General features: G+C 38.9%; 1 protein-coding gene across 1 annotated transcript in view; it reads right to left on the bottom strand.

The window, feature by feature from the left end:
* Positions 1 to 761: 761 nt before the first annotated feature.
* Positions 762 to 18,893, bottom strand: part of SLC35B3 (solute carrier family 35 member B3) — a 55,864-nt gene continuing 37,732 nt past the window's right edge. Inside the window, exons 13-18 of the transcript XR_010387845.1 lie at positions 18,481 to 18,569; positions 17,200 to 17,341; positions 12,089 to 13,875; positions 10,986 to 11,090; positions 3,628 to 6,975; positions 762 to 941 (exon numbers count right to left, since the gene is read on the bottom strand). The gene's annotated coding sequence lies outside the window, so the exon portion shown is untranslated. The remainder of the gene's footprint in view (positions 942 to 3,627; positions 6,976 to 10,985; positions 11,091 to 12,088; positions 13,876 to 17,199; positions 17,342 to 18,480; positions 18,570 to 18,893) is intronic.

Below are 18,893 nucleotides of genomic sequence, written 5' to 3'. Positions count from 1 at the left end.
GTTGAGAAGATGAATGATTTATAGGCTAGCCCAGAGCCAACAGACACTAAGCAGCTTGTCAATCAGCATAGATGGTACTGACCCCATGTCTGCACCCCATGGTTTCAAACTTGCCACAGAAAATGTAGATTCTTTTCCAGCCTGCAGGCCAAGCAAAAGGAGATGGGAACAACAGGAAATGTTGCACAACATGACACAATGTGATAGGCAACCAGGCTTTGTTACATCTGCTCATCAGGAAACTGCCTGCTGCTGAAAGACCTTAGTGGGGTCCTGGAGGGTAGGGTTAAATTACTGGCTTTTTGAGAGGTTTCTTGCATTTATGTCATACGAGAATGATAACACTCAATTTCTCCTAGTCCTTCTCTTTGTGTCACCAGCCTACTTTGTAGTGGGAACTAATTCTTAATGGATTTTAATATTGTGTATATCACATAAGGATTTCGATTTCAATTAAGTCCTTTATATACAACAACAATTCAAGTAAATTAGCAAATATATGGTGCAGGTAACATTTTGGGCAGGTGAGAAGGCAAATAAACCAATCAGATCCTGTATTACTTAATCAAACATTTCCCACTTGAGGGACATCTCTTGATGTGCAATCACTGTGGCCTAATCTTCCAGGCTATTCTTTGTGAAATGCAATTAAAACTAACGGTCATCCAGTCAGGCTCATGGAGGCAAACAGTTTGCAGAATAAGGAACAGTTAAAAACTGTTTATGCACAGAAGAAAATCGTCCTTGTTTGGAAACAAATATTTCTCTTATTTTTACTTTGTTTTTAATTCTGCCAACAGTTAAAATGAGAATAGATTTTGTAAACTGTGGTAGTGGCCTACCACAGTTTGTATAAAAATAACAAGAAAAAAAGTCCTTTGGTTCGTTCAGTTCTCTACCTCTGGATCCCAGTTTCCATTTTCAAAGGACCTCCTTTTGGTCTGCAAAGCAAAAATAAATTGGACAAATTATGCCACACTGGAATAAGTCTCTGTCACAAAAAGGTATTCATAGCATAAAGAAGTGAGAAATATATTAAAACTGGTATATCCAAAGTGTCCATGTGCATTCCTGAGCTATATATCCATACATTTTTTATTATTAATACTAATAAAGGCAGGGCACGGGTGCAGCAGGCCTTAGTTTCTGTCTTTGGGGACTTTCATCTTTAATATAGTCTCTTAAAAATACATGCATTGCTACATTTTTCATTACCCTTAATTTTTTCATCAATCACGTTAATTTATACAGGGGGCACTTAATAATAGCTAATTAACACTTATGACTTTTTAAATTAAAAGACCTTTGGAGAGATTACTGCTGATTGCAAAAAGGTTTTTGTTCCTCCCATTAAAAAGAGGAAGAGAGACTGAAGATCTGGCTCGGGCATATGAGGTGAACTTCTCTCTTGCTTCACCGGTCACACAACAAATGAAAACAGCAAAGGCCTGCACAAAGGCAATAGTGCTATTAGCCTACACTCCTGAAAGGTGCCATTATTTTAACTGATTATTAAGCAGCATATATATTATTCAGAGTGACCTTTAAATAGCTGAAAATTAAATTATAATTTACTGGGGAGATATCTAAAACCATGTAGCTATTATTACCCAAAAAAGGGCCATGTGCTGGTACAATATTCTGAACATATATTTTTATTATTACCAAAAATGCAGTGAAGAGAGAAAAGCACTGAATTCTGACAGTCAGTAAGAGGGCTTTCATGGATATAAATAATATTTTTGAAAAAAACCCCTGTTCTTACAGTGAAAACTTGGCCATGTCTAATTTTCAATGGTGTTCACTTTTGCACATATGAGGCAGCTGTTTGTATTTGTATCCCTTTCCCGCTCTAGTAACAACAGCATGATTTATTCCTTGAAAAAAACCACATTTCTCATCTTTGAGTATATGTGTTAAACATTTCCAGTGTTCCCTAAATCTGTATGACAGTGAGGGATTATTATTATTGTTGTTGTTGTTGTAATTATGATGATGATGATGATGATGACGTTCCACTAGTAGATGTCTCTGTTTCCTGATGGACCCCACAGAAATACTCAGCCTACCTAACATCATACATCAGTCTGGTGATGACAGGAAGGAATGTGTTTTGGAAAGACAACATTCCACACCTAAAGTAGCATCTAATCGCCTGCTTTTGATTCTGCATCATTATAATTGCTCCAGGGCCTGAGGGAAGGCTGCCTTATGTGTTCTGCCCTTCCTCCTACAGTCACCCATGGCCATGATGCTTTTGCTCAGTAACTGTATGGTGTTTATGGGTGTGTTTTCTGGATAATGTGAAGGCAGGTTCCTGCATGATAAAATGATGTACATCATTCGTGTTTAAGAACCTCCCAGTTGTTCCCATCATTTTTTAGCTATATAGCAATGTGGCACCTTGGCAACAGCATGTTGTAATCCACATCTCACATTAAACCCTGTGTTTTACTGCTTCCTATCACTGATTTAAATCATGCAGGATGGCTTTCTGCTAGAAATCAAACTCAAAAAAAATCTAACCCACAAATGCACTAATGGGTTGTACCAAAAAAAACCCCATAGTCTAATGTATTTATGAAACTGATTGAGCATAACAGTGTCTGTTTAATAACCTTCTATGAATTGTTTTGGGGCTTTAGAACATCTCTTCAGCACTTAAATACAACTGCACAAGACCACACACTACCAGAGAGATCAAAGTCCATGTATACAGTGAGTCTACAGTGTTGATAATCAGAAATCGGCAGGAACAATTAAGAAAATAAAAAAATACATCCAGCCTAGATATATACATCTTGCTCCACAAAACTGGTAAAATAGCTATCTGTTTAATTGCAAATGTGAGTACAATTGAATTTCAAATTGAAAAACACTTTTTCATTCCAGATATATCTACATTTGTTTTGAAATGAGTGCATTGTTTCCACAAAAGAGACTTGTCCTCTGAAAAAGCAGAGTGGAACTGATAAAAATTAAAATCTTTTGTCTTTAGAAAATTCTTACACCAATCTATAGAAAGTAGTTTAAATAATTCAATATTGAATCTTAGAGTAATTTCTACTTCATTCCACTAAAATATGTAGGAAATCCTTTAACAAAAATTCTAAAAAGAAAAAAAGGCTTACACTGAGAGTACTTTCTTTTTCTTTATCAGAACAGTCTCCATTACAATCTTCCAATCCTCAATCGTCTTACCATTAAGCATGGAAATGATTCCACTGATTCCGTAACACTGTTTGTAGACTTAAACTAAAAGTAGAACCTCTGCTAATCTTAACTCTAATTTTTGTAGAATACCACAACCTTTAAAATTCAAATTGGCACTGGCTCACAATAAAGAAACAGTTGAAACAAGTAGCGACACATTTTATTGATGAAACAATTTATAATTACAGTATAAATGTAAGACTTAAGCACATTCTGAGAGAATGTCTAGATATAAAATTCTAAGTAAATAAGGTTTTTAGTGAGTTATTTACTCATTTAGAAAGGAAGGGTAATTCTAAAAGCATAGAAAACAGGATTCAGCTTGAGACAAATTTAAACAATATTACAAAAAATCTTTAGACAAACCAATATTGTTGCATGGTTTACTCTTTCTCTGAAGCCCACAGAACTTACCTGGTACACAGTGAGCATTTTTCTGCCTTGTGACTAATGACTCTTGCAGATGCCTATAATGTTGGTCAAAGAAACAAAAATACATTATCAGAAACAAGATGTTAATCTTTGCAATAATGCGAACAGATAGTTAAAATCTGATATCATACAGGTGAAGCCAAATAAGTTTGCAACCAAACCCTTTAGCACAAATGGTGAGAAATATGGTAGGTTCTAACATTGCTTTTCCGCTGGTTCCAGCAGACTTGGGATGAGGCTCTATGGGCTGAACATACCAGCTGATCATGCTAGGTGTGATATTCACAATTTACCTGGAATAACAAACCCCTTACTCATATTAGTTTCAGGCCCTTCATGAGGACGGTCTTCTGTGACTCTCTTAACTTTTGCCACAGGAGGTGACATCTCATCTCTCTCACAGCGCCAAACTGGAGAAAGAAGCTAAGCAACAGCAGTGCCAGTTCTGAATACTGCATGCTTGTTTTGCCCTTCCAATTAAGATTTTCTACCGTAAAGAAATATTGAGCCACTGAACCACATATGGGAAAATATATCTCATATTGAGACAATCTTAGAGCTCAGGGTGCAAAGGTGAGCAGCAGCATTATCAGAAGTAACACTTGCTAGCATGGCTGGATGGTGGGCCTTTAAACATAGTGAGGGCATTTGCTCACCTCTCATCAGTGGAAGCAGGCCAGTTCATATCAGGAATCAGCACAGTACAATAGAAGAAAGTCCTTCAACTGGGTAGCAAGGCAGTGCAGTATGACTGTGAAATTGCTTAACATCCTGACTGGAGCAGGATTTACATATAAATGTTCTCACATGAGTTTATTCTCCATAATGCTTTGCCAGTAACCACCTCAGCATTATTCATTTTGATATCACCCCATGCTGTGACAAAGCACATGAACCAAGAGTTTTATTGTGTTCTACTGGGTAGAAAAAATAATTATAAATAAGAATAAAAAGCAAACACTCATTATTATATATTGGCAATTTACTTGATAATAGCCAACATAGTTACAGCCAACATCTCTCATGTTAGAATTTCATGCTACAAGTGTCTGCACAGTTTAAAATAAAACCACCATGGTATACTGTGTTGAATTACCAAATATCTGAATAATAATAATTAAAAAGGAACTTGAAAAAAGCTAAGCTTCAATTTACAATGATTTTCAACGGAACAAAGCAATTTTAAAATCTCTGTCTGTAAACCACATTTCTAGAAGGCTCCTGATTTTTTCTCTCCCTACCACAGAAGGTAAAGATTTTAGCATCACTGTCAGTAATAATAAGTGACTCATATTTACCTTACTCTCTTAGAAACCCTCAAAATACTCTGCGGATTTAAATCCTGATCCTGCAAATAACAATAGGCAGTGGAAACGCTATCCCTAAATATCAGGAGGAGGGACAAATGTTTAATCCCTTGATCTTGTATTATGTGAAAGGTAATAGCAATTCCTCACATAACTTGAGATAACAAAAATTCATGGGAAGTTAAGAAAGACTGTATCACAAACCCTCATACATCCTAAAAGTGGATAGCATATGCTTTTCACTTAATTCCTGGCATATTCAGACTGAGGCTTGAAGAGGCAGACAAAGGATACCACCATTTTCATCTGAGCAACTGAGGAAAGGCCAGTGGTAGTTTGCTCTCAAAGAGAGAAGGGATGTTTCCCCATGGTATTTTTATAAGTAAACATTAGAATCAGTTTATCAGCTAATTAATCTACCTACTTCTCTATTCAACAATTTTAAATCATCACTGATTGCTTTTCACATGAAAGCAATAGAAATCGTGAAGCCCCTAACACATTTCATTAAGTCTTTGGTAAGTCTTCCCTTTTGGGGAGTGAGTATCTTCTCCAGTTTTTGGGAAGTGGGCAGAGTGGGTAGACATTAAAGGTTGAGGGGTTCAAACCACATGTATGACTCAGAGTGAAAATGTTTCTCAGGTGGCTTGGCTGTTTTCCCTGAAGACTTGCCATTTGTTTGATCTCCTTTGGAAGACTGTCCAATTGTAGGATCTCCTTAACTGAAGATGTCCCCAGCTCTTATATGCTACTTCTGTAGCATATAAGCTTTGTGAACTGCCTTGTCCCAAAGGAGCACAGCTATCATGGCAGTGCATAAATCAGAACTGGAACTTTGATGCAAATGGGGCTGAATCCATTAATTGCTTTAAAAGTCTTCTGATATACATGGTCCCAGAGGACTTGCAGTTATAGTGGTTCAAAGATCATACCATGACTTTGATGATGCCAGCGCTGGGTTCATTATTGCTTCAAAATGTAAGAACAAAGCTTTACGTGGACATTGGAAATGGGCTGGGAGCCAGTGGTGGGGTGTGATCATTGTCCTGAAGTGCTCACAGAAGGCTGGACTGAATCCTGAAAAGTCACAGCTTCGTTCTGTGCCAGCTTCAGCCCCATCACATTTTATACACTCAGAGGTGAAGCGCCTCAGTTACCCAAGTGCCAGTGGCCAGACCCTCAGCTAGGAGGATGGGAGAATATTCTCCCATCAGCTTGAGGGTGGAAGAAGCACTTTCAGAAACTGGTGCTGTTTCCTTTTTAATGAGCTTAATGAGCCTTAGGAAACCCCAGCACTTTCTTGATGTGTGGGAGTTGTTTATTGCTGGGAGGAGTGGACTGAGACTGTTGCCTGGCTTCAGCTAGAGCCAGCTTCTTCATCCTGGAGCTACCTCTGGGGAGACGTTCTGACATTTGAGAAATGCTAGGCTTAGGTATTTCTAGCAGTTGGCCTGTAGGAGAATTGAGCGTGGCCAGTTTACAGGATATGTAACTGCCGTTATAGTCAAATGGGTTCCCACAGCTTAACAGGCACTATAGGTTGCTGGATGTCCCAAATAATAGATGTCTACATTATACTGTCAAACTCCATATCCCACAGGAAAACTGGGTAGGACCCAGGTCTTCCTGCACTGTTTTGGTTATGGTTACACATTGCTTTTCTGGATAGCTGGCAGCCTGGTTTGCAATGTGTCAGAAATAACAGCTATGGCACAAGTCTGACTTGCTCACTGCACACATGAGGTAGCCTCTCCATGCATGCATCATATGTCTACGTGGAACTGTCAAAAGCCACCAGTCAGCTCTGTGCGTAGGGTCTCCAACATCTTTTCAGGTAGCTTTAGCATGGATCTTAGTGACTTTAGAGCTCAAGCCCCATTCTTCAGAAACTGCACTCAGACTTCAGAGCCTTAAGTTCTAGTGTAGCTGCAAATTTTAGTCTAGCTCTGTGGATCAGCAAAACAAATCTACCTGCTTTGTAGGATGAGTTTCATTCATTACACTGCTTATAGAGCTCAAATATCTGTAAGGAAGAAAGCAGGGATTTTTCTCAGAGGCAGTACAGAAACAATTTTAAAATATGCACAACATGGAAAAATGAGCAATATAATAACAGTAATGCAATCAGTAATATTAATAGTAATTAAAAATTCTTTTCCCTTTTCCAGATTAGGCAAGGAAGAGTTAAAACAGTTTGTACCAATTATTGACTACAAGATCTGCAAATGATTGCATAAAATTTCCAAAATATGCCTGCAAGCTTCTATTATTGATGTTGTGCCCCAGGACATGCACATATGGATTTAATTGTCTAAAGTGTTTTATTAATTAAATTGCTATGATTTACCTCTCCCATGTTAGCATTTACAGTTTATGAAACAGCTCGTAATTAGGAAATGACTATACTGATGTTGCTTGTTTACTTTGCAAGCAGTACATAATAGCACCACATTCCCCTTTTAAACCCATCCTCCCAGGCTACCTTTTTTCTAGCCTGATTAATAGGCAACTGCTGCTGGTGCGTTAAATTGCTTTTTGGATATGTGCAGGGGGAAAGAAAACTGTTAGGGTTACCGTTTCTGTTGAAGTGCACTGCAGTGTTCTGTCGCCTAGACCAGAAGCTTGATCCAGAGCTCACTGAAGTTAGTGGAAATCTTTTCACTCACATCAGTGAGTTTTGTATCAGTCCCAACAAGCAAAGATCAGGAAATTTCCCTAAATACAGTATTGCCAGTTGACTGTGGAATTTCGAAAATATTCCAGCCAGGCAAACGCTACTTTATTTTCATAGACAAGGGTTTGAACTTTCTTTACTGACTATCATGAAGATTTTCTAAAATACTTAAGGCTAAACACTCTGAAGTTGTGCACAAATGGATTTATTCAAAGGAAAGAAAGTGAATACATTTTATGCAGAAGAACACTCACTCATGAGTAGCTGGGTATTGCTGAAACAAAAGGTTACTGATCTGATCTAAGTGGTAATTCCTCTCTGTCTGAAAATTAGTATTATTTAACCTATAATTAATTTTTATAGTCTCAAATTTTGTACATGTTTTTTGCATACATGGAGAATGCAGGCACTATATGTGTGTGCCACATATATACACGGAGGAAGAGAGAGAAGGAGAGACTGTTATTATATATGATAGATTTTAAGACCAGAGTGAAAGACAGTGATCTCTTCAGTAAAATATGCCACAAAATGTCACTCAGTAATTCCTATAAATATTCTTACTTTTCTTCCACTCTGCTGCTTTTCACACTGGGATAAGACCTTACATATTCATGACATCTTACACTCCCATAAATTCCAAAGAGCTTTACAATCTTTGCTAATAATGCCTATAAACTCAGTACTCCAGCCTCTCTAGCTTCTTACTGACTTGAGTGAGAGCAAGAATGGGCACAATGCAAATTATGGCATTGACTCAACGACTATATGTGCTGAGTTTTTTGTGGTGCAAACTGAAACCTACCTCTATCTTTGGTTGAGAGTTGCATCTAAAAAATCCCAAGTAACCAGAATTTTGTAGAGAAAACAAGAATGAATGTACCCAAGAAACAATACGTGGGATGAGAACTGGGACTTAAGATGTTCTCATGGTAACTGGCAGTTCCTTGTCAAGAATGAAATTCACCCTTTCCTAAGTAACAAAAGTCTTGTCCAGTTTAAGACTTAGTTTTGCTAGTCTAGCAAAATAGGATATGTCTGGAGAATGCCACATGTTAGCTTTCCTGCCAATGTAATGGTTAATAGAGGGCTTTTAGAAGACAAAGCAGCCTTTGGGCTAGCTACCATAATTGGTCTTAGAGTCAGAAGCAGCCTTGGACTATTTTAGTGGTTTTCGTGAAACATAAAGTTGTCTTACAAACGCTTCCTGCCCCTGTGGCTTATTGAGCATTTGGTGTGTGGTTAAGTTGTATTTCAAAGAGGTAAATTAATAATTATCTTTACACATAAACATTCTTTGGGGAGAGATCATTAAATGCATGTAACGTAAATGTCAGTAAATTAAATTTCCTGACATTGTTACAATGATGTTAATTCTATTTGATGAATGAGTGAGGTCATGTCCATTTTCAGTCTGATTGACAAGTTGGTCTCTTTCTCCTTTGCTCTTTGGGTGATAAAAATGCAACATAGCTGTGATGTAGCTTTGCACCATAAAATAACCAAAATCAAATAAAAAGGGAGCTTGCAAGGTAGGCTTCCAGAGCCTTATGTAAGCTTCTAAATGGCTAGTTTTCAAAAATGCTTATCAAAGAAGTTCTGCTTAGTCCTATGGGATGTAGTAGGCAGATAGCACCTTCGAAAACCAGATGCTTTCTGTAGGTGCAACTATATGGCCATGAGAATGCTGAACAAAATACCATTGCTCCTTCAAAAGCAGACTCGCGAGTGACACAACTATTCATTATTCCAGGCTCAGCTTTTCAAACATCAAAATCTTAGGTCTGATTCTGTTTTACTAGTGTAAGTAAGTACACTAATACTCTTTCTAGTACACGCACACTTAGGTAAATGAAGCATAACTCCATATCGGTCAGCACCGTTCCTCTTATATAAAACCAGTGGAAGTCAGCAAAAAACCAAGTCTATGCTTTTCTGCCATTTCCAGAGTTGCAGTTGACTACAAAGCCTTGGACTTGTCTGTTCTTAGGAAATGTAACATGCTGGCTACTACCCTTCTAACACACTTTCAGGAATACACAAGCCACACTGTCGATATGTTTCTCCCTATGCTTTCTCTTCGATCACTCGATGGGGACAGATAGGAATGTGGTCCAGGACAGAGGTCTGCCCTGGCTCTAGCTCTTTACCGTGGAACCAGGGAGAGCCTCCCTCAGCCATCGCACTGGCTTCGATGTAAGCAACAGTGGCCAATATTCTGCTTGTTTGTCTGTTCCAGTCTGTTCTGGTGCAGAGCCATCAGTGGCAGAGAGACCAGCAGCCTGGTGCTAGCAAGAGGGTTTGCTGTAGGCACAGGCTAACACGCAGTTGCCTGGGATGGCAAACTCCCAGGGGTAGTAAAGCAGCCCAAGCACTGTAGGCTACATTGTCTGGGAAACTCAGCTTGCTGATATTGCTTCTGCTGCTGTTGCTGTGTGATGGGTTAGAGCTGGGGAGGAGGGGGACTATTAACAGTTATGGTCTCTCCCTGCAGACTGAACGGGCAGTTTCCTCTCCCATGCCTCCCATTTCTCCAGAGACAGCAAGAGCAAAAAGTACATTTTTACAGTCCTCATTCCCCATATCCCAGCTCTATCCTCTCTTCTTATATTTCCCATTCCTGTGGCTCAGCTTTCCATTCCTAGAGTGGCAAAATTCAATTTTGGCACAGCTGAGATGCTTTGAGAAGCCTCTGCCTAAACCATGCCACAAGGCTGTGCTCTTTCTGAATGCTAGTGCACAAAAGTCACCTTGTTTGCTATCACGTGCATGCTTCAGGCATCCCACACCTTCATCAGGTGATGTTATTAGGATTCCAGTTTAAAGTCTATGAAGCAATATCTCTGTTGCTCTTTTCATTGTAAATATTTTAACTTTGGTTTGCCACTGGAATTTTGAAGCCGGTATCCATGTAATTAGAACATCAATTACACTGCTTTGAGTATCATTTTGTCATTCCCCTCTCTGTAAACTCCTTCCCTATACCTAATAAAAAACAAGAACTAATCAGAAAAAAAATAGAAATGCATGAAATCCTCAAAGATATAATCTAACCTTTATAGGACAGAGAAAACTACTTTGTACAAGCACCCGGTACAATGTCTAGCTCCATGACAGCAGCAGTAGTGTATCTACCTTATTAACGGTCTTGCCTCTTCATAATACTAATTGATTAAATTTAAAATGGCAACATCAGTGTCAGCATGACATCTTCAAATACCTGCTATGATTTTCAGTATGTGTACAGAGCATGTACTGGAGCAGCAGGTGGACAGCCCCTGGCTGGTGCAGAACTGCATGATCAGCTGTGCTTGGCTTCTGTAAGCCCTGAAGTGTTTTCTCCTTATGGAGCAACTCACCTTTGCTCCTGCAGATATCATGGACAATGCAACCAGCATCCATTACTGAATTTGGGTAGTGCCGCTGTGCACTCCTATGCCTTGTTGCAGCTGTTGGGTTCTAAACTAAAAATGAGAAAGGAAAATTAAGGAGGCATATAGGGAAAGAAGACTGTTTCTGAAGGCATGCATGAAAATCCTGCAATCAAACTACGTTGTTCAATAGCAAAATGTTATTTCCTAACTTAGGCCTTGATCCAAGCCCCAACAAACTCAAGGAGGATGTTTTCTGCTGATTTCTGTGGACTATGAATCAAATTCTTAGAGCAAAATTTTCTTCTCTCATCCGTAACTTACAGAAGAGGCATATAGAATCCCTGATGAAAATTTTCCTGTAATTGTCATTTGTAAGAAATAGGAGCATAACTTCTTCCTGCTCCTTTTCCTATGTAAAACATCCTCAAAGCTGTGAAGCAATGCTTGTCACTGTGGCCATAAGTTTAAAAGGAGCTCAACCACTTATATGCAGGGCCAGCTTTTCAGAAATGCTCAGCTTGCATATAAGGACCAACCTAAGTAACCTGAGCCATGAAATGAATCCTCAGATGACATAAATTGTTACAATTCTGTTGTGGTATTAGGACAGTATATGTCTGCTGTGGACCTACTCCAAAGCTTCTAGATGCCCATACCACATCAGGTGCATATCGACTTTGAGTTCTTTTGTAAGTCACAGCAAAAGTTCGCTCATTTCAGGTGCCTAGAAAAATAAGGTGAACCCTTTCTCTGAGCCTTGAAAATCTGGCCCCATAGACCTCTCTGCCAGGTAGCCCCAAATTAATACTGTGTTAATAGTGAGATTGTGGTAAATGTGGGAGCCACACTTGGCACCCACAAAAAGATAAATTTATGTCATTTTCCTCTTCAATTTTATCTCTTGCGACAATATTAATCGGCCCCAAGTGACAATATTTTATGATGGCCTTTTTTTATTAAGTGCTAAGCAAAACCTGTATTTCTCCAGAGCACTAAGGGGCCACTAGTGTGAATTTGTCATTAACATGCTAAAGAGTTCTGCTCCAAGAATAGTGTGACCTGTTCGTTTGTATGTTAATAGAACTCACATCTAGAAAGATTTGAAGGCAGCCTTCCACCAGACACGGATTGTTCATTAGAACAATGAAAAGGGCTCCTGTGAAATAATAATAATAATTAATACTTTTCCACTTCTGTAGTGCCTTTCATTCAAACAACTCAAAGCACCCTGCAAATTAATTAGGCCTCTCAGCAATTCTGGGAAGTAGTATCCCCGACCGATCTGTCTTAGGAAGTTAGAGGGTGTAAATAGAGAAAGAGAATGATTTTCCCTAGACTTCTTATGAAGTCAATGGGAGAGCTGTGAACAGAAATTAGAGACCTGACTCACACTCCCCTGTAGCCTGACTATAAGACAACATGCTGTATACAATGCAAAGATGCACAGTGGTTTTCAAGATCAAGAAAGGAATTTATTAGTAATAATATATTAGCATCAGTTAATATTTTTCAGCCTGTGTTCCTGAAGTTAGTTTCTGTATAAGCATTGAAATAAAAGTGGATTTTCAATGACACTGAGCACATGCAGCTAAATGTCAGCTTAAATTTAGGTACCTCGGTATAAGTTTGGGTATGGGACTGCAGCCACCTGAGTTTCAAACCGTTGGCAGTGAAACTATGTTCTGGCTGTTATTTGGCTTACAATTGTTCAGCTTGAGAGATTTTCGTGTCAACGTTCAGGTGTAACACATCTAGGTTAGGACTTCGCACGGGACCACGTTCCGAGGATGTACCTCTGACAGGGAGACTGGCAAGAAAGGCTTGAAAATGTTGGAAGCTGTAGGCCACGGCTAGTAACACATTTCTCCAGGAGACATTTTGTAACTTCCCCACAGTCACACTGTCCACATGTGGAAAGCTATGTAGCCCCACACAAATTGGTGGAATTTTTCACTTTTATAGCAGAAGTTAATTTGGTTCCTACATTTTAGCCTATCATCAAGAAACCACCTGCCAAAAATTTTGCTGTGTGTTGAGGTGGCCTGCCAAAGAGAGGATGACATGGAAATCAGGACTGGAATGAGTATCATTGTACCTTCTAATCACCCATACCTTTTTCATTATTCCTAATCCTACACAGCTTCTTAGGAGGAGTCACCTGAGTGTAGGAGTGAGAGAGATCCACACAAATACTTAGTAACTTTTTTCCCACTGACTGAGAAGCCTAAATACTTCTGTTAAGCATGGAGCCCTATGGTAAGAACATCTGTTTCATCTAACTTAACCACTACAGGATTTACATAGATATCTAAGTACACTCCTGTCAGTTCCATTAAACACTTCTGAAATAAATTCAAAAGGCCCATTGGAGAGAATAGAAAAGGCCTCTTCTCCCCTCCCCCCCCCATTTGCTTATCATCCAGGTAGAATTATGGGAAGGGAGTGAAAAAAACCACTTTTTCGCATTGGGTGCAGATTTAAAATGTGTCTTTCCAGGAAGGCTGCAAGTTGCACATGCTCAGCTCAGTCCATGTTCTAGACAGCTTTTCCTATCACCCTAACAGTGTAAACGGGCTGAATTAAATTTAGTAGATCGGGACAGGATAGTAAAGTCCATCTTGCAGCTTTTTTGCTCTGTCACCAGTTTTGCATATCAAGGCATCTTTAATTCCCTTCGTCAGTCACTTGTGCGAACTGATAAATACAACAAATTAGTTGCATGTATACAGTAGAAAGAGTTACATCTTTAATCAGAGGGAGAGTATTTGGCCTGTCTCTGTACCTGTGCTTATTTATGCATTTGCTGTTGCCTCAGAGTGGATGCAGCACAGACCAACAGGAACAAACAGTATCTTTGCCGTGAAGTGCACCTAATCTGGGAGTTAAGGAGAAACAACAGATCAGATATGTAGCTACTTTCCCATAGGAATGGGACAGCTTCAGCTAGCAAATTACATAAAAACATATTTGAAGGAAGAATTTATGGGAAGGTAGAAACTTGCTTTACTGAAATAATGGCAGGTACATGGGAACAGGGGCATAAAAGAGACTAAAAATGATTCATTAGGTAGGATTTGGAAGAGACCTGAAACGTACCAAGGATTTTTTCACTGGCAGGCCTCTCAGGAACACACTGATGCTCTTTCAGTTTGCCAGTATTATTAAATTAATTGTGCCTTTTGTTTGATAAGTGATTTTAGCTTGCATTAAACTTGCATTCAGATGAAGCCACAAGTTAGCACTATATAGTAATAAGGTGGACTTTTTTTTAAATTCAGATGGAAAGAGTGTAAGTGTCTAAAACGGATGTATATTCTGCAGTTCTGGCTCTCATCTGGGACAAGATTTAGCCACTTCACGTAGAAGTTCTATTTTTCTTAAAAGATTTCCCATCTTTGCAAAGGATTAAAATTGTCTGCTGCTCAACATAATATATTGAAGGGTATCTCTTACACAGCAAAGTAAATGTCAGACAATGCCCAAAAATACCGCTTGATAAATTATCAGTGAGTCTAATAACAACAGAGGGGTTTTTTTTTAAGTTAAAAGAAAACCAAAAAAGAGAAGAATAGAAGGAATATTGGGCAATTTCTAATTAGTTCCCTTTATGGTTCAAGCAATGGGTTGGATTTCACTTGACTCCATAGCGGTAAAATTAAATAAATCATGTTCTGTCTGCATGGACTGGAAACCATAATACGTCCATCAACAAGGGAAATGTATTGAAAACCCAAAAAGTCTGAAAGAGAAAGGAAGCATAAAAGAAAAAAAATGCAGAAGGGAAGAGTTCCAGAAACGGAAACTGGGAGAGAACACAGCATTATGGAATGGACTTTCTATAAATCAGTGCTTTTTTGGGGCACCTTGACTTACATCCATGTTCACGTGATACAGTGCTCATCCAGACTAAGGATTACAGCTAACTCACTGCACTGTTGTATCACAGCTATAAACAATTGCAAAACACAATAATTTTACAAGGCATTCTACTAGTTACAACAGTCAGAGTTTCCTATTAGCCATGCAAGGGTATGTCACATTAGTTTATTGTAGGTACCTCAGCTTAACGGCAAAACTATAAATAAACTTTACTTAACTGATAAGTGTCACACCAAAATCAGCAATACACTGCTAATTTCAATAACCTAATTTAGAATCAATGGATCATCAAGGAAAAGTTCGCATTGGCTCACAAAAGTGCTTACAATGGCAATGACAGAGTATTTTGGTAAAAGAATTAATATGACTTAGAGTTGAAAGTGGCTCTGGGAATTACCTGTCAACTAAAAGAAAAAGAGCTGATGCCTATCTTGCTAAATATCAGAAATGTAAATTTTGTTGTAGGTTGTGCGTGTGAAATTGTTTCCATATGTATTTTTTTCCTGAAAAAAAAATGTATTTTTACATTATTTAAATAGCACATAATTAAGTAACAAGGTTCTCTTCTGGTTCAGAGAGAGAAAAACCCTCAAAAAAAACCCTGCCTGTTGTGTGCTCCAGGCTCATAGGGCTACACAGGAGCACAGTAAATGGAAAAGAGAAGGGAGAAACAGAGAATGTTTAACATTCACAATTTGTCCACAGCTGATAATTTATTGGAACTCATCTGTAACAAGGCCTGGCACTGATTTATAAGTTGATTTGAAAAATAAATAAAAGTGATAGAAACCTGCATTCGGTTTTAATGATAGACTGTTGCAGCGTGAAAAGTAAGGATATGAAACATTGCAAGGAAATTAGATATTATGCCCTGAAGACAACTGCAGCTACCAGCCCATTAATTGTTAGATATTTATTATTAAAAATTTCTTTTCATGAGTGACTGCAGAATATTTGCGCTGTTAAAGTTGTTGAATTCTGACATGAATGAAGCGTATGAAGCTCATTTTTTTCCCCTCTGTATGTGTGTGTGTTTGTGGAGTCGACAGGTAACCGACCAAAATGTGTGATGAATCTTTACAGCACAAACACAAACACACAAGTGCTACCTCTAAATTGGTACCAAATAGAGCAGTGAATGCTTGGAAGCTTGTTACTGTTCTGAATCTCAATAGCCAGGGGCTTGACAGTACCCTGAAACACATCTCTCGGATAGCACAGAGGGCCCAGTTCTGTTCCCAGTGAAAGTAGCAGCATCTCTAAGGAGCTCTGATGATTTACATTGGTAGCCCATCATTTCATGTGTGCTCCCAGAACTTCAATTTATAATACACCATGCACTGCAGAAAGGAGGGGACAGGTAACTAGTCAAAACCAGCAGTGTACATGTGACAAGCAAAAAAAGAAGGTAAGGAAAGCATTATTTTAAAAAGTGCTCTAGAGGTCCTGGCAAACTGAAGCTTACATTTTTATCACTTCTTAAAAATATAGAGGAAATTTGATAAAGTAAATTCCAAACCAAAAAGAATTCAAAGAAAGGCAAGACCACCTAGTATGTCCTCCTACTTCTCCAGACTCAAACTACAAAATAACCAGCAAAGCTGATCTCCTTAGGAAGGAGTTTCTAAAGAGAAAAAGCATGCATATGGTTGAGGCATCTGAGGCATGGCACTAGGAGCTGTGCGTCGGTGAGCTGATTGCCACGTTGACCTACTGAGTGACTGTGGGTGCTGACCTGTCTGTAGAAATACAGACAATAATAAGCCCTTTCTTTTAAAAGCACTTTGAGGTCAACTAATGAAAATGAAGCTTGGAAAAAGGGACAGAAATACAGTGCTGTATTATTATTATTTGGTAGTTACACTGCAGTAGTATCTAGCTAATGCTAGATACTAGCAAACATTGCACAAATGGTCCCCATCTCAAACAGCCTATGGTTTAACTGTCTCAGACTTTGGTATGAATTATTAATAGCTGTTATAGTAATTAAGTATAATGATATGGCTACAGAAACACAACAGAGAAAGACCAGACAGATTTAAAATGTCTGTTACTTGGCTGTCTGAGGCAAAGATAATATTACCATCTTATGATTGTACAGTGTTTAGATCACAAATGGGAGCTCTCGACTCCACTGCAAGCAAAACAACATATGCATCCTCGTTTCTCTTTTCCCTTCCAGGTTGCATAAGTTAGCTTATCCCCACTTCTCTATCCTAATTTCACTTGGAAAACTCTGTCTCTCTAAATCCACTTGAACTATACAAATGAGATTTTCAAAATCTGAGCAGGGATGTGTTCAGGTCACAGTCAAAGATACCTGGTACTTCAGCTGGCCTTCTGATATGAAGATCTCTTTCTTCATAGTGAAATATAATTTATAGTCTACATTAGTGTTATTTCCTCACAGGTACTTCTTTGGCGTTTCTAATGACCATAAAATCCGGGAGGCCACATACTTCCTTTTCAAAACACAGATTTAAACAGGGGAACATTTTATGGCGTGCAAGGAAGACAGACAGCTATTAAAGAAGATTCACAGTTACAGGCTAGTATATTAATGGTGGGGTAGGCTCTTGAAATGAGAATTTATAACATGCCTTAACCTAATCCCTCATTAAGATAATTTATTCCCACCCTCAAGGTCTCACATCACAGCTAGTGCTAGGCAAATAATTAGTAACAAACAATTCATTTGATCAATTTCAACTCTTCTTTTTTAATGAATTGTCAGCCAACACAATACAATTTTCTCAAATATATTTATTATTAAACATTATTTGCCAATTTCTGTGATGAATTTGTAGTCTGTTGTTTATCTGGGAGGAGCTGGGTGCTGTATGGCAACTAATCAAGGCATTTTTAGTGGATGCAGAAGTCACGTGGTATAGTTTTGGTCTCTGGCTGGAAGGTAGGATGTACAGAATCAGTTTTACTTTGTGAATACCTAGGCTTTCAAAATCTGAATTTTATTTCCCCTAAATAAAGTAGACACACAAACATTTTCATCCATAACTTGCACACGAGGATGGAGGTTGCTTGCTTTGGGGTCACATTGTCTAAGAGACTTGCAGCTCCTTTTTTTAGTAGGTAGGAAAAGAATCTACTTTTATTTTTCTGCTGCGAGACAGCACCCTGACACAGAGAAGGCTGCAAGCCTTTATGCTACGTAAGGTAGTCTCAGGAAGTTACCACATCAGACGCACTCACTGGTGAATCTCCAGCAAGTATCCAGACACATTTTATTGAAGTGCCCACTAAGCTCTTTGCCCAGCTACCCTTCTGCCTGCTGTGGCACAACCGGTGGGACTCTACCGGGTAAATGTGGCAGCCAGCAGACTAAAAGGCTATGAAATGAATTGGGGGTTTCTGACACGGCCGTACCTGGGCCACCAGGGCAGCCCTGGAAGGTATTTTTAAACTATGTTTTTCATGTCATATCAGCCAGAATGAGAGCAGTCTGCAAGCTAACGAAATTCTTACATCCCTCTGTCAGCTGATGGGAGCAAGGCCATGCAGCACCATTTCCTAAACCAGCAGCATAAAACCACCAACTAAAAGCACAACCTATACAACAAAGGAAGAGAAACACAGCACTTACGGTGCACAGGCAGCAGGCTGGGACCTAAGAGGCCTATGCTACAGCGAGCCTGGGCAGTATTTCAGTGTCAGCACTCCTCTCTTTTTCATCTGTGAAATGGAGAGAAATGTTTTGTCATTTTTTTTTTTTTTTACACTGTGTTGATGACTGACTATTGATACTGTTCTCTTTTCAAGACAAGGACAACTTCTTCCTGCATGGTTGTCTAGGAACCAGTGAGGCAGGGCTGTGTATTTGTTACCCCTATACAAACAGTGATAGCTGGATTTAAATACTATCTCTAAACCAAATACTGTAAATCCAGAAAATTCAGTTAAGGTTACACTTACAAGACAACGGAGAGCAAAGCAGGGAACGTCACTAAAGCTCTCAGTCTCACCTCTGCTCTGGAGTGATAGAAAGCTATAACCACT

The sequence above is a fragment of the Dromaius novaehollandiae genome, chromosome 2, assembly GCF_036370855.1.
Source record: "Dromaius novaehollandiae isolate bDroNov1 chromosome 2, bDroNov1.hap1, whole genome shotgun sequence".
NCBI lineage: Eukaryota > Metazoa > Chordata > Aves > Casuariiformes > Dromaiidae > Dromaius > Dromaius novaehollandiae.
This window is presented reverse-complemented; position numbering and strand designations above follow the sequence as displayed.